This window comes from Amblyomma mixtum, chromosome 4, assembly GCF_055824585.1.
Source record: "Amblyomma mixtum isolate Tamu chromosome 4, ASM5582458v1, whole genome shotgun sequence".
NCBI classification, from domain to species: domain Eukaryota; kingdom Metazoa; phylum Arthropoda; class Arachnida; order Ixodida; family Ixodidae; genus Amblyomma; species Amblyomma mixtum.
In genome coordinates, this window is record NC_143015.1 from 109,264,265 (window position 1) to 109,277,387 (window position 13,123).

Here is a 13,123-nt window from a genome sequence, read left to right on the forward strand (position 1 = left end):
TGTATTTGAGGAAAGGAAATTACGCAGTAGCTGTCTCATATATCGGTGGACACCCGTCAAAATTCGCGCGCACTGATGTCACGACCATTTCGACCAACCTGAAAAGCGGAGAAATTCGCTAACACGTCTTGGTCACGACAGTATGAGCCATTAAAGGCTTTCGCCTTAATGCGCAAAACATAAAGCCACAGTGGTGGGTTTACCTAAGCCAGTCAGTCACCAGTGTGGCATAGAGTGTGGCTCAAAGGCCTTCTGCGAGGTGGACTTGCTGTGTCCCGAGGCAGTCTTATGGAACGCTACACTCGGGACGATCCTGTTACGAAACTGAAGCAAAGAGCTTAGAAGAAGCAGGCAGTTTGGTTCGTATGTAGTTGCACATCGCCTAGAAATCGGGAAGCGGCTCCAGCACGCAAATGCTAATTCATTGGGAAAGCCTCGAATGTAGGCAGTACATCGACAAAACCGACATGGAACGCTTACAGTTTGCGATGGCAGAGCAGAGAACGCTTCGACTGCCGAACGTAGAACGCTACAACCGCTGCGAAGATGCCCAGAATCCCCATTACCGGCCGAAACCCTGTCTGCATTACCTGGCTACCCTCGCTGCCCTCGGAGACGCCATCGCTTCTCATTTTATAAGTGGTCCACAGGCCTCACATTATTCTATGACGTGTCGATCGCCAGGAGAGGCCGTCGCTGTGGAAACCAGCTGTCGGTCGCGACGATAACTTCAAAGGAGTCCCCTACTGAGCCTTTTCATAAAGACCTTGCTTGGGGCATGGACACCGGGCACTCTGCATCGCTTGCACTGAACCCGGAGATGCGTCGTGTTCGGCGCAAAGGGCACCTCACCAGAGCCACTCACGCAACGCACGCGCTCTTCCTTCTCTCCGCTCACTGGTCTCGTGCTCCCTCTGGCATCGATATCTTCATTTGTCACGAGACGTCTGATATTATGCCAAGCATACTAAAATAGCCCAACCCAGCTCCTCGAGCGCGGCGGTGTCGTTACCATTGACCTTTCGTGACCTCCATGTCATACCACGTGATGCGTGACGTCACAGCAGATGAAAAACGGGGGCCCAACTCGCGCCATCGCGCGAGGCGTCGTGACCAAGGTTGACCACGTGGTGCGTGACGTCACAGCAGATGAGAAACGGGGGCCCAGCTCGCGCCGTCGCGCGAGGCGTCGCGACCAAGGAGGACCACGTGATGCATGACATAATGACATAGAAGAAACGGGGGCGTCGCGAGGAATGTGTTTCCTGCTTCTGCCGCTAGGTGCGCTGTAGTGAACACGTGATGCTCGAGCGGCGGTATACAAGGGGGTGCGCCTGCCTCTGCTAGGCCTACACGGGATAGAGATGCCTCCTGGAGACAGGGCTGCTCGTTGGAATGAGAAGCAAAAGTTGCGGCGTGCTAGAGACTGATGAAGAGCGTGAAGAACGTCTAGCCAAGCGGCGTGCTCGATATGCAACTCGGCGACAACATGCTTCGCATCTGACTAGGCTTAACCTAAGCTAAGCCTCAGCCATTTTTTTTAGGAAAGGAAACGGCGCAGTAACTGTCGCATGTCGGTGGAGATCTGAACTGCGCCCTAACGAAAGGGATAAACGAGGGAGTGACAAAGGAAGAAAAAGGTGCCGTAGTGAGTTGGAAAACGGGGGGGTGCCCTGGAATAAGTTAGACCACCTGAGGTTCTTTAACGTGCACTGACTTCGCACAGTACACGGGCCTTTAGAATTTCGCCTTCATCGTAATTCAGCCGCCGCGGCCGGGATCGAACCCGCGTCTTTCGGGTCAGCAGCCGTCCACCATAACCACTGAGCCACCCCGGCGGGTTAAAGTAACCGGAGTGTAAAACGTTGTCAACGCCAACACCAATGAACACAATGAACGCCGACGGCCCATGGCTTCAGCGCTGCTTTTCTGGCACAACCTTGTCAATGCCTGCAGACCACATTTCACTCTCATTACCCCACGCCCCTATAAGCACGATTCATGCATCCATTGACACAGGGAGCCATTATGCGTAATTCCTTGCCTTAAAATGATCGGAGTGTAAGACGTCAACGCCAACGCCAATGAACACAACGAACGCCTATGGCTACAGCGCCGCGTGTCTGGCACAACGTTATCAATGCGAACGCCCGCTGCGCACACCTGTCACTACCACCACTTAGCTTAAAGCATGGTTGAAGTGTCCACTGTTCCGAGAGGTCAGTTATGCGCCTTCCCTCTGGTTCAGGAGTCCACCGAGATGTGGACACCTCGCCCTCACCTCATGCTGGACACCTCGACCTCACCTCATGCTAATTATATCCTTGCATAGCAGAGCTAAGCCACTGCTAATTGTTTTGAGGGAAGGAAACCACGTGGTAACTAGCATCTCGGTGGACATCAACTGCGCCGTAACGAAAGGCATAAACAAGAGAGTGAGAGAGAAAGGAAGAAAGGTGTGCCTTAGTGAGAGGGGAGAGGGTTGTGGTCCGGAATAATTTCGACCACCTGGGGATCTTTAACGTTCATTTATGTCGCACAGCACGTGAGCGCCTCTTGTATTTCGCCTTCACCAAAACGCAGCCACCGCGGCCGGGTTCGAACCATGTAACTCCGGCTTAGTCGAGCGCCCTCGGCCGCCGCGGTGCCTCATTGGTTATGGCACTGGGCTTCATTCCCGAAATACGCGGGTTACATCCCGGCCGCGGGGGTCGAATTTCGGTGGAGGTGAAATTCTAGAAGGCCGTGTACTGCGCGATGTAGTTCCACGATAAAGAACCCCAGATGGTCGAATTCTCCGCAGCCCTTCACTACGGCGTCCCTCATAGCCTGAGGCACATTGCGGGGTAAAACTCTGCCATAAACGATACGGGAAGGAGGCCATGAACACGTACTGATGCCAGTGACAGAGGGAAAAAATTCAGGTCGCATTTTGACTGTCTAAAGCGTGTAGAGGCGAAATGTTGGTTGCTTTATTGGGGTTTAACGTGCAAAAGCAACTCAGGCTATGAGGGACGCTGTTGTGAAGGACTCCGGAAATATTGACCACCTGGAGTTAACGTGCAGTGATATTGCACAGTACACGTGCCTCTAGAATTTTGCCTCCATCAAAATTGGGCCTCCGCGGCCGTGATCGAAAGGTTTTTCGCACCCCTTTGACTGCCTCTGTGGCACTGGTGACGTCACCTCTGGATGACATCAGAAAAAATGTGTAATTTCTTAGTAATGGCAATTACTATTTAAAGGCTAATTGTTGATTAATGATAAAATATGAATATACTGCTAGTTAATTACTTAAGCTTCGCCTTTAGGAGTGGAACGCGGCAGGGTGTTGTAGCGCTGCCAGGGAGTCCACCGAACGGAACGACAGCACCCGTTCGGCGCGATGCCTTGCCGGTTGGAAGCACCCCTAAACGCAATACTTTTTGAGGAAAGGAATTGGTGTAATAATTCTCGGTTGACACCCGCACCGAATAGCAAGGGAGGACGTGGGTGTGAAAGATGAAACAGGGGACGGAAAATTGTATTTGAGGAAAAGAAATTACGCAGTAGCTGTCTCGCATATCTCGGTGAATACCCGTCATCTGTTTGTACAGGGTGGGAGGAAGTGGGAGTGATGAGTCACCCCAGGCGCTGGATGTAACGCCGGCGGACGGACGGGAGAATTAACCATTAAAGGCTTTCGCCCTAATAGCTGCGGTTTAACTAATGTTGAACCCGGTTAGAGAGCGAAAGCTATGACGTATCCGGCAACTAGACGCGCCTTGGCGTCAGTAACGTTAAATGCGTTCCGGACACTGGATAGAAAGCGCGCCCACCCTGGCAGGTGGAAGTCAATAGCTGATCGCGAGTTTACTCACCGAATGAACGCTGCGGCCTATTCCTGCAATGCCACTTGTCTGCCACAGCGTCGTCAGTGCTAACGCATGGAGCCCACATCTACCTCTCACCACCGCCATGTACTTGAAAACGCTATTGCGGCGTCCATTGATCCAGGAAGCCAGCGATGCGAGTCTAGAACGATGTCAACGCCGACGCCAATAACACAACGAACGCCGATGGGCTAAGGCTTCGGTGCCGCGTTCCTGCCACAACGTTGTGAATGCCAACGCATGCGGCACACGTCTGTCACTACCGCCACGTAGCTTAAAGCGCGACTGTGGTCACCACTCTACCAGGGGGCCAGTTTTGCTCCTTTCCTTTCGAAGCTCCCGTTCATCGGTTTCGGCGCAGCCTCGGAGCGGTTGAAGGTCTACTTGTCGGAGCGTGTAACAGGATGTAGTAAAGCTTATGCTTGAAAAAAATTGCTGTCTCCGGATTAACGTCACGAAGGAACGCAACACACCCTCTTTGAGGTACACCGCACTGGAGGGTTTCGGATCAATTAGACCACACGGGGCTCATAAGCGCTAAGAACGCTCAGCACTCGGGCGTCCATTTCGCCTCCAGCGAAATGCGTTCGAGGATTTTTCCAGTCGCCTCCTCGGAACCATCGATATACCAACGAAAAAAAGGCAATACAGAAGCGCGGGTGTGTCCACAACGCGTGCTAAGTAGCAAGCCAGATGGAGTTCCTGCAGAATAAAAAGAAAAGCAAGCGGTTCGCAAAAATATACGCGTTCAGGGTGGACGCCTGAACTAATCTGCGTGGAAATGAAATTGAGGAGTGAATGGAGAGAACCAGGAAGCACGGTTGATGATTAATTTAGGGTTAATAAATGCATTGAAATAGGCCCACCGGGGAGCGAACCCTCACAGCGTACCGCATACGGCGTCTTTTGTATTCCACCTCAGATGAAACGCGGCCGCCATGGCAGGGGTTGTACTACCTGCGCCGTTCTGATCAACAGTCGAACACGCAAACGCAGCCACGGCAGTGGGTGTACTTCAGCCAGTGAGTCACCTCTGTGGCTCGAAGGCCTTGTGCGAGGTAGACTTGGTGTGTCACGAGCCAGTCTTCCAGGAGGCTACGCTCGGGACGAACCCGTTTCGGAACTAAGCTTGGAAGACGCTGGCAGTTAGGTTCGTGTGTAGTTACATATCGCCTAGAAATCGAGAACCAGCTCGCGCACGGAAAGGCTCGTTCATTGGCAAATCCTCGAATGTAGATAGTCCATCGACAAAACTGACAGGGAACGATTGTAATTTGCGATTGTAATTGCCGAACGCAGTAGAACGCTGTGACCGCTGCGAAGATGCCCAGAAGTCCCATTACTGGCCGAAAATTCCTGTTAGACTTCGCGTCAGAAACCTTGCCTGGCCATAAAATTGCCCGACTACCATCCCTGCCCTCGGAGACGCACTATCCCTCCCTGTCCTCGGAGACGCAATAGCGTTGTAATGTATAAGTGGACTACATGCCTCACCTTGTGCTATGATGTGTTGATCGCCCGGAGAGGCCGCCGCTGTGGAAACCAGCTGTCGGTCGCGATTGTTCCAGTAAAATGCCAGAGGGCCTCCAAAGCGCCGACGATAACTTCAAGGAGACCCCTACAGAGCCTTCTCATGAAGATCTATCTGGGCCATGGACACCCGGCACTCTGCTTCTCTTGCACTGATGCGGGAGACACGTCGTGTTTGGCGCAAGGTCACGTCACCAGAGCCACTCACGCTCATGCACGCGCTCTCAATTCTCTCCGCTCACTGGTCTCGTGCTCCCCCTGGCGATGATATCTTTGTCGTTAGCGTTGTTGTGTTGTTGTTGTTGTGACTGAGAGAAGGATGAAGAGGAAATTGCACGGGCCTGCTTACTGGCTCGAGCCAAGCCACCGCCGCTGCCACGGGCAGATAGAGGAGAGTTAAAAGACCAGAGCAAAGAGAAAAAGGAAAGAAAAGACGTGCGTCGCAGCAACAACGGCGTCCCCGGAGCGGACGCTGCTAAAAAAAATTAGGAGTCACCTTGGCGACTAAAGTGGTGCAAGGCGAAAGCCTGAGTACAGCATTCTGCCACGAATGTGGTTGTGAATGATGATTCAAGTGCTACCAGCAAATGACGCGTCCATTGGCTGTCTGCGTGTGTTACTGATGTGTGGTTAACATGTTAAACTTCGCCTGTAAGTGTGGAACGCGACAGCGTCTTGCAACGCTGCCAGGGAGTCCACAGAACGCCATCGCCAATTCGGCTGTACGCCTTGCTGGACGGTAAATTTATTTTTTGAGGAAAGGAAATGTATCTCTCTCGCATATCTGGCTGGACACCTGCACCACGCCGTAAGGGAAAGGGGGAAGATGGGAGTGAACGAAGACGCCGTATTAGCTAGACGCGCCTTTGTTCATTCCAAACCATTCAGCTGGCATTACGGAGTGGCTAGAGTGCTCGTATCGCACTCCGGAGACCCTGGTTCGATTCCCCAACTCGACCAATTTCGTTCTCGGTTTTATTGATTTATGCGGTCTAACTAGAAAGGTTAATTAGGCTATTTCATATTTATATCATTGTATTTCTATCCATCGTGTTCTGTCATTCACCTGTCAAATGTTGGAACTGTCTAGGATGTTCGACACAACGTATATGAAACGAGCAACGTCAAACTGAGTAGGGAAGTGCGCGGTGGTGGAGCGAACGCGGCTTCGTACTTATCTGTTTTTTTCAGCAGCGTCTCCTTCCGCGGACGCTGTTGTCGCTGCGACGCGCGTCTTTCTTTTCTTTTCCTCTGTCTTAATTAGGCTAGTTGATTAATTAAGCAATTAACTAAACTCAGTCCCACTTAGTTGGAGCATCACTATACGATCCCTTTCATTGGTTGCATGGTTACTAGCCAAAGTACAATTGGCCCCATTTGAAATTCGCGCACTGTGACGTCACGAGCATTTCGACCAATTGAAAAGCGTGACATTTTCTGTCGACAACTCCTGCTTACAACGATGAGGCATTAAAGGCTTCCGCCTTAAAAAAAATTACCGACGATTACGTTACTTCCTAATGCGAAATTTGAGCGCAGCAAATAAGCTGTTTCACCTTTTCGATAGATTGAGGCAAAGAAATCGAGCAACACAAGTATGCGCTATCACAGAATTTTTTTTTATTTTTCACACGTATTACTTTAACACAGACTCCACTAACAGTTCTTGACAGTCATGAAGGAAGCTTTGTGGTCGGATAAATAGACTGATATATGTTCGACTTGGTACACCAATGCTTGATTCTCAAAGACGAGATCTATACAAGTGCCTCGCGAGGTTGTCACAGCCGTGGGACGCGTTACGAGCGAGAGGAACGGGATGTTCTCCCGCATAAGTGTTAGGAAATTGCTGTTTGTCTTTATGTCAACATTAAAGTCTCCCACCACTAACATCGGTGTGCATCGATGGACGGTTAATGCGAGTTGCAGGAAGTGCACGACGTCTTTCGTGAGTGCGGTAGGGGCGAAGTAGGCAGCTACTACCAGCAAGCCGTTGGGCAACTTTCCGGCGCACAGTTCGCCAACTTCATGTGACGTGCCAAACATTTCGACTGGTATTGCAGAGAGACCTGTGCGCAAGTAGATAGCGACTCCCGCCGCTCTGTTGTGGTCTCTGCGAGCACCACAGCAGTATAGGAAATCTCTGATTTCGAGAGGCTCTTCGGGATCCATCCAGGTTTCAGCAAAGCAAAGTACAGAGGAATGGCGCAGAATGTGATCGTGGTGTACGTCCTTGGCATGAGCGGCAAGGGAGCGTACGTTAAGAATGTGGTTGTGAATGATGAATCAAGTGCTGCCAGCGAATGACGCGTCCATTGGCTGTCTGTGTGTGTTACTGATGTGTGGTTAACATGTTAAGCTTCGCCTGTAAGAGTGGAACGCGACAGCGTCTTGCAACGCTGCCAGGGAGTCCACAGAACGCCATCGCCAATTCGGCTGTACGCCTTGCTGGACGGTAAATTTATTTTTTGAGGAAAGGAAATGTATCTCTCTCGCATATCTGGGTGGACACCTGCACCTCGCCGTAAGGGAAAGGGGGAAGATGGGAGTGAACGAAGACGCCGTATTAGCTAGACGCGCCTTTGTTCATTCCAAACCATTCAGCTGGCATTACGGAGTGGCTAGCGTGGTCGTATCGCACTCCGGAGACCCTGGTTCGATTCCCCAACTCGACCAATTTCGTTCTCGGTTTTATTGATTTATGCGGTCTAACTAGAAAGGTTAATTAGGCTATTTCATATTTATATTATTGCATGTCTATCCATCGTGTTCTGTCATTAACCTGTCAATTGTTGGAACTGTCTAGGATGTTCGACACAACGTATATGAAACGAGCAACGTCTTACTGAGTGGGGAAGTGCGTGGTGGTGGAGGGAACGCGGCTTCGTACTTGTTTTTTTCAGCAGCGTCTCCTTCCGCGGACGCTGTTGTCGCTGCGGCGCGCGTCTTTCTTTTCTTTTCTTCTGACCTCTTCATTCTCCTCTATATTAATTAGGCTAATTGATTAATTAAGCAATTAACTAAACTCAGTCCAACTTAGTTGCAGCATCACTATACGATCCCTTTGATTGGTTGCATGGTTACTAGCCAAAGTACAATTGGCCCCATTAGAAATTCGCGCACTGTGACGTCACGAGCATTTCGACCAATTGAAAAGCGTTACATTGGGGGCGGCGCTGGTTACGAGGCCGACGCCGACGCCGACGCCGACGCGAAACCCAGGAACGGACGCCAAAGAGCTGCGCTCTAAAACCGAGCCGGAGTTCCCGGGTTCGAACCCGACCGCGGCGGCCGCGTTTCGATGGAGGCGAAACGCAAGAGGCGCCCGTGTGCTGTGCGATGTCAGTGCACGTTAAAGATCCCCAGGTGGTCGAAATTATTCCGGAGACCTCCACTACGGCACCTCTTTCTCTCTTTCTTCTTTCACTCCCACCTTCCTCCCTTCCCTTACGGCGCGGTTCAGGTGTCCGCCGAGATATGTGAGACAGTTACTGCTCCATTTCCTTTCCTCAAAAACCAATTTACCAATTTACCAATTTATGCCGAAGCCGCGGTCGCCGAAGCGAGGACAGATACTTTTGTCGTTAGTCACGAGACCTCTGCTATATATAACGCCAACACCACAATGAACGCCGATGGCCTATGGCTTCAGTGCTGCCTTCCCGCCACAACGCTGACAATGCCAGCGCATGCAGCAGACATCTGTGACTACCACCACGTGGCTCAAAGAGCGACTGAGGTGCCCACTGTTCCAGGGGGCCAGTCATGCTCATTTTGTTTCCTTTCGAAGCTCCCGTTCATCGCTTTCGGCGCCGTTTTGGAGCGGCTGAAGTTCAAGGAGTCGTGGAAACGCATAACATGGCTCTGTAAAGCTTTTGCTTTAACAATATGCCGTCGTTTACGTTACTTTCTAATGGGAAATTTGCGCGCAGCACATTTGCCGTTTCAGCTTTTCGATATATTGAGGCAAAGAATTCGAGCAAGACAGACAGCTTGTTACTTTTCACACATATTCATTCCTCACGGAACACTCCGCTAACAGTTATTTATGTTCATGAAGGAAGCTTTGTGGTCGGAGAAACACATAAATATATGCGCTCGACTTGCTGCACCAATGCTTGATTCTCAAAGAGAAGGTCTATGCAAGTATTTCGCGAGGTTGTCACAGCCTTGGGAGGCGTTACGATCGAGAGGAACGGGATGCTCTGCCACGTGAGTATTAAGGAATTCCTATTTGTCTTCTGATCTACACAAGCCCCCACCCACCCTGCCACCCTGGAAGGGGGCCCTGGTTGATCGCGAGAGTTCGCTCACCGTTGTCAGCGCTAACGCATAGAGCCCATATCTTTCTCAACACCCCACGTAATCGCGATTCAGGCCTCCACTGTCCCAGGGAGCCAGTTATGTGCAGTCCCTTTCCCTAAAATGATCGGAGTGTAAAACGCTGTACACGCCAATGAACACAACGAAAGCCCAAGGCCTGTAGCGTCATCGCCGAGTTCCTGGCACAATGTTGTCAATGTTGCAGCTCACATTGTGAGCACCTGTAAAACTCCCTCCGATATGAAAGGGCCCAACCAGGAAGCCAATTTGTTTAAGGCGGAAGCCTTTAATGCCTCATCATTGTAAGCAGGGGCTGTCGACAGAAATTTCACGCTTTTCAATTGGTCGAAACGGTCGTGACGTCACAGTGCGCGAATTTCAAACGGGGCCAATTGTACTTTGGCTAGTAACCATGCAACTAATTAAAGGGATCGTATAGTGATGCCAACGCCAACGCATGCAGCGCACATCTGTCACTACCGCCACGTACCTTAAAGAGCGACTGAGGTGCCCACTGCTCCAGAGGGTCAGTGATGCTCGTTACCTTTCCTTTCGAAGCGTCCATTCTTCATCGGAGCGGCTTAAGGTCAAGGAGTCGGCGAAACGTGTATCAGGACGTAGTAAAGCTTATGCTTTAAAAAAATTGCAGCGTTGGGATTAACGTGCAGAAGCAACATACACTCTTTGAGGTACACCGCACTGCAGGGTTTCGGATTAATAGCACCAACCGCGGCTCTTAAGCGCTAAAAACGCTGAGAACACGGGAGTTCGTTTCGCCTCCATCCCAAAGCGTTCGAAGTTTTTCAGTCGCCTCGCAGTCGCCATATAGAAACGTGGGTGTGTGCACAATGCGTGCTGAAGTAGGAAGCGAGATGATGAAGTTCCTGCAGAACAAAAAAAAAAAACAAGCGGTTCGCAAAAATACACGCGCTAGGGGTGGACGCCTAAACTAATCCGTGTGGAAATGTAATTGAGGAGTGAGGGAATAGAACCAGGAAGAGACGGTTTCGGATTAATTTCGGGTTAATAAATGCAATGAAGTTGGCCCACCGAGGAACGACCACTGACAGCGTACAGCATACGGAGTCTTTTGTATTCCGCTTCAATCGAAGCGCGGCCACCGTGGCAGGGACTGAACCTGCGTCGTCCTGCTCAGCAGTCGAACAAGCAAACACAGCCACCGCGGTGGGTTCACCCCCGCCAGTGAGTCAATATTTCCAAGAGGAGCACAGTTGAGGTGTCAGGGTTGCCTAAAACACTGTTCGGTGCGGGTAGTTTGTGGTAACTATTAATTCTATAATTATGACAGCACTGATAGTGACACTGTGCGGTACATAAGGCTGTAGCAGTCATTACTAATGCATGCATAGCTATTCTATCATTTTCATAATGGCTTTCCTGATATGAAGCTGTCCTAGGATTGATATTCTTTGTTCTATTTGACAGATATTGTGTTTTGTTATCGCTTCCTGATTTCTTGTTTTGGTCTCCTTACAGGGAAAAAGTAGAGTGTGCGTTCTTGTCACCTAATGCTGCCACCACTGAAGAAGTGCTCCGAAAAAGTAAAACACCTGTTTTTCTTTTTTTGTATGGATCCGTGTGAACTCTTACTCAGCAAAAAAAAATTGCATCGGCTAAGGTATTGAATAACGCAAACATCTCGGCGAAAAGCTGTTCCCGCAGCTGCGATGGCGTGACTGGGCACAGCTGGGTCAGAAGCCTCCTTCTTGCATTTGTGAGCAGCCTTGGGCTGACAGCGGTGTTCTTTCTTATGATGAAGCCTGCTGGCTTCGCCTTCTGCTTCATCTACAGCTTTGTTAAGCCGTCGGTGACGCTTTATCCTACGGGCACACCGAATCTTGGCTGCCAACTGCGGTTGGTCTGACGGTGGGGTGGTGTTGGTGGTAAAAAAATTTATTAAAGAGGGACAGGAGGTATGTTTGGAGCAGCCCTTAAGAGGGTTCACCAGTGGCAGTGTCCATAGGAAATACATGGGAACTTTCAGACGCTATACCGTGTCTAAATATGGCTCGATTTTCATGAGGTTTGTGGCAGCGTTTTCTTCTTGAATGAATAAAGGAAATGTTGCGGGCAGATTTTATTGTTTAAGTTTCACTTTTTTACCAATTAGACGCAAAGTTCCAGAAAAATGGTGCTTTTAGATATGTAGGTCTTTCATGTCATCTCGTGAAAAAACCAAGCCAAAAATCAAAATTTCGTCCGCAACATTTCCTCCCTTTTTCTTTCTTGATTGTTAAGACACAATTTTTATCCATATCGAAGTTAGTGTTAGCCTTTTACAGGCTCTGAAAGTTGTGTATGTATTTTCTGAGGGGATTTGAATTTCGCGCCAAAATTTACTAGCGCGGCGTGGCTCCATCTGGCGACAGAATATTTTGTCGCTACTGCACTCTACCACCAACTTCTTGCTTGTCTGTGTTCGTGCGCATGCGTTTTTCTTAGAACCCGGACGAACTTCATTTCTTTCTTTCCTTTTTTCTTGCTTGGGCTGTATTTCTAAAAGATTCCTGCTTTTCTTTTTTTCTCGAGCTGGTGGTGCTAAAAAGAAGTGAGATGCAAGGCCACACCTACAAGCTACCCCCCCCCCCCCCCACACACACACACAGTAAGGCACTGTTTGCACCAAAACGCAGGTGTGTCGAGTTATCCGGCCAAAAACCGGTTACTGGGTTCATGTAAACGCGCCGTGTCGGGTCAGGAGTCGGGACCAGTCAACTCCGCGCAAAGGGGTAGGTTGACTCAACTCCTCCCTGCCCCGATGTGCTTGTAAACGCTGTCGAGCCGAAAAAACGGAGGGGAAAGGATAAGCGCGAAATTGTTTTTGCTTGCACCGTCGCATCTCCGAAGCAGCGGTGGCGTGCCTCAATCTTGGATATGTTACCACTGCTCGCTTGCAATGCGAGGCTCGAAGCTTGGTGTCGCTGCAGTTGAACCGGTCTTCACTCGCTAAAATCGAGTTTATGCAAACACGCGACGTCTGGTCCTTCTTTTTACTTTCTTATTACCAAAAATTTCAGGGGGCACTTTGACTGTCTAAAGTGGGTAGAGGCGGAAGCGTTTTCCGCACCACCCTCGCTGTTTCTGTGGCACCGGTGGCGTCACATATAATTGAGTACTAATTACTAAGTGATGACAAATCACTTATTAATGGTTAATTACTGATTAATGCCTGAATACTAATCAACTGCTAATTAATGAGGCTTCGCCTTTAGGAGTGGAACGCGACAGCGCGTTGTAGCGCTGCCAGGGAGTCCACGGAACACCACCCGGCGCGATGCCTTGCCCTTTGAACGCAACGCTTTTTGAGGAAAGGAAATGGCGCAGTAATTCTCTGTCATCTCGGTGGACACCTGAACCGCACCGTAGAGGAAGGGAGG

General features: G+C 50.2%; 1 protein-coding gene across 3 annotated transcripts in view; it reads right to left on the reverse strand.

The window, feature by feature from the left end:
- Positions 1–5,795, reverse strand: part of LOC149347802 (uncharacterized) — a 166,169-nt gene extending 160,374 nt beyond the window's left edge. For all 3 annotated transcript variants that reach the window (XM_089587461.1, XM_089587460.1, XM_089587459.1), the window contains exon 1: positions 5,367–5,795. The gene's annotated coding sequence lies outside the window, so the exon portion shown is untranslated. The remainder of the gene's footprint in view (positions 1–5,366) is intronic.
- Between the last annotated feature and the right edge of the window lie 7,328 nt (positions 5,796–13,123).